Below are 3,692 nucleotides of genomic sequence, written 5' to 3' on the forward strand. Positions count from 1 at the left end.
GTCCCAAATAATATGAACCCAAAGAGGCCTACATCAAAGCACATCATAATTAAAATGGTAAAGTTTAAAGACAAAGAGAGAATCTTAAAAGCATCAAGAAAAAAGCAGTTATTTACAAAGAATTTCCCATAAGACTGTCAGCTTATTTCTCAACAAAAACTTTGCAGGCCAGAAGGGGTTGGCACAAAATACATAGTGAGGAAAAGCAAGCACCTAAAATCAAGACAACTGTTCCAACGCAGTTATCATTTAAAATTGAAGTAGAGATAAAGATCTGTCCAGATAAAAAAAAGTTATAAAAGCTCTTCACCACCAAGCCAGTATTATAGGAATGTTGTAGGGACTTCTTTAAGAAGTAGGAAGAAAATAAAGAACATAAATATTAATAATAAAATGACAATAACCATATACCTATCAATAATCACTTTAAATGTAAATGAATTAAATGCTCCAATTAAAAGACATAGGGTAGCTGAATGGATAACAAAAATGACCTATACATATGCAATCTAAAAGAGATCCACTTCAGATCAAAAAACACACACAGACTGAAAGTAAAGATATGGAAAAAGGTGTTTTGCAAATGAAAATGAAAAATAAAAAGCTGGGGTAGCAATACTTATGTCAGACAAAATAAACTTTAAAACAAAGTCTACAGTAAGAGACATAAAAGGCCATTTCAAAATGATAAAGAGAGTAACTGAATAAAAGCATACAATCCATTTACGGCCATACCACCCTGAACAAGTCCAATCCCGTCTGATCTCAGAAGCTAAGCAGGGTTGGCCTGGTTAGTACTTGGATGGGAGACCACCTAGGAAGACCAGGTGCTGGAAGTGTAAAAACATAAATAAAAATAAATAATGAATTGTAAGCTGACAAGGTCCTTGCAATCTGTGAGGTCAACCAAGGGTTGCCTCGCTTAAAAAAAAAAAAAAGTATATAAACCTTATGAACATTTATGCACCCAACATAGGATCACCTAAATATGAAAAGCAAATACTGATGAAAATAAATGGAGAAAGCAACAGTAATACATTCATATTAGGTGACTTTAACACCCTATTGACATAAGCGGATAGATATTTCAGACAGAAAATTAATGAGAAAACAGCATTCTTAAATGATACATCAGATCGAATGAATTTAAATGATATATTTCAAGCATTTCACCCCAAAGAGCAGGCTATACATTCTTCTCAAGTGTGCATGGAACATTTTCCAGGAAAAAGTACATGTTAGGCCACAAATCAAGTCACAATAAATATAAGAATATTAAAATCATATTAAATGCCTTCTCTGACCACAATAATATTAAACTAGAAATAAATTACAAGGAAAAAACTAAAAAAACAAAACCAGTGGAGGCTAAATAATATGCAACTAAACAATGAATGAATTAACAATTATATCAAGGAAAAAAAATTCAAAAGATATCTTAAGATAAATGAAAATGAAAACATCACAACCCAAAATCAATGAGATACAGTGAAAGCAATCCTAAGAGGAAAATTCATAGCAATACAGACCTACCTCAAGAAAGAAAAACATCTCAAATAAACAATTTAACCTTATACCTATAGAAACAAGGAAAAAAGGAAACAGCAAACAAAGCCTAAAGTAAGTAGAAGTAAAGAAATAATACATATTAGAGTAGAACTAAATGAAAAAGAGTCTTAAAAAAGTACAAAAAATCAATGAAACCAAGAGGTGTTTTTTTGAAAAGATAAACAAAATTGATAAATCTGTGACCAGACTCATCAAGAAAAAAAGAGAGAAGATCCAAATAAATAAAATCAGAAATGAAAGAAAGTGACAACTGACACCTCAGAAATAAAAGGATTATGAAAAAATACCATGAGCAATTATACGCCAACAAATTGGACAATCTGGAAGAAAGACAATTTTCCAAGACTGAATCAAGAAGAAACAGAAAATCTAAACAGACCGATGACTACTCATGAAATTGAATCAGTAATCAAAAAACTCCCAACAAACAAAAGTCCCAGACCAAATCGCTTCACAGGTGGATTTTACCAAACATTCAAAGAATTAACACCTATCCTCAAACTATTCCAAAGAATTCAAGAGCAGGGAAGCCTCCCTTATTCTTTTTCTGAGGTCCTCATTAACCTGATTCCCAAACCAGACAAGGACTTTACAATAAAAAGAAAATTATAGGTCAATATCCCTGATGAACATAAGATGTAAACGTCCTCAACAAAATATTAGCAAACTGACTTCAGTAATACATTAAAAAGATCTTGATGATCAGGTGGGATTTACTCCTAGGATTCAAGGTTGGTTCAATATTTGCAAATCAGTTAAAGTGATATGCCACATTAGCAAAATGGAGGATAAAAATTATACGATCATATTAATAGATGCAGAAAAAGCATTTGGCAAAATCCAGCATCTAATTATGATAAAAACTTTCTGCAAAGTGGGAAGAGAGGAAACATGCCTCAACATAATAAAAGTCATATACAACAAACCCACAGCTAACATCATATTCAATGGGGAAAAGTTAAAAACCTCCTCTTTAAGATCAGGAACAAAACAAGGATGTCCACTTTCACCACTTTTATTCAACATGGTATTAGAAGTCTTAGCCATAGCAATAAGACAAGAAAAAAAAATAAAGGCTATCCAAATTGTAAAGGAAGAAGTAAAATTATCATTATTTGCAGATGACATACTATATATGGAGAACTTGAAATATTCCACCAAAAAACTATTAGAACTGATAAAGGAATTCAGTAAAGAAGCAGGATACAAAGTTAATATTCAGAAGTCAGTTATATTTCTATATACCAATAATAAACTGCCGGAAAGAGAAATTAAGAAAACAATCTCATTTATAATTGCATCAAAAAATAAAATACCTAGGAAAAAATTAACCAAGGAGGTAAAAGACCTGTAATCAGAAAATTATGACATTGAAGAAAGAAACTGAAGAAGATACAAATAAATGGAAGCATATTCTGTGTTCATGGATAAGAATTAATATTGTTAAAATATCCATTCTACCCAAAGCGATCTATGGATTCAATGCAATCCCTATCGAAATACCAATAACATATTTCATAGAACTAGAACAAATAATCCTAAAATGTATATGGAACCACAAAAACTCTGAATAGCCAAAGCAATCTTGAGAAAGGAGAACGAAGTTGGAGTTATCACACTACCTGATATCAAACTATAGTACAAGAATATAGTAATCAAAATGCCATGGTACTGGCATAAAAACTGACACATAGATCAATGGAACAGAATAGAGAGCCCAGAAATAAACCCGCACCTATGAGGTCAAATAATCTAAGACAAAGGAGGCAAAAAATATACATCGGGGTAAAGACAGTCTGATCAATAAATGATGTTAGGAAAGCTAGACAGATAATGCAAAAAAAATGAAATGACCACCTTGTTACACCACATACAAAAATAAATTCAAAATGGCTTAAAGACTTAAATGTAAGACTGAAACCATAAAACTCCTAAAAGCACACTCTGACACTACTCTTAGTAATATTTTTTTCCTGATATCTCTCAAGGCAAGGGAAACAAAAGAAAAAATAAACAAATGAGACTACATCAAAGTAAAAACATTTTAACAAAGCAAAGGAAATCATCAACAAAATGCAAAGACAACCTACTGAATAGGATAAGATATTCACCAATGATACATT

General features: G+C 31.6%; 1 pseudogene; it reads left to right on the forward strand.

The window, feature by feature from the left end:
• The first annotated feature begins 721 nt into the window (after positions 1-721).
• Positions 722-839, forward strand: LOC120594203 (uncharacterized; annotated as a pseudogene).
• Positions 840-3,692: the final 2,853 nt, after the last annotated feature.

Source organism: Pteropus medius, unplaced genomic scaffold (genome assembly GCF_902729225.1).
Source record: "Pteropus medius unplaced genomic scaffold, Ma_sr-lr_union100, whole genome shotgun sequence".
Lineage (NCBI taxonomy): Eukaryota > Metazoa > Chordata > Mammalia > Chiroptera > Pteropodidae > Pteropus > Pteropus medius.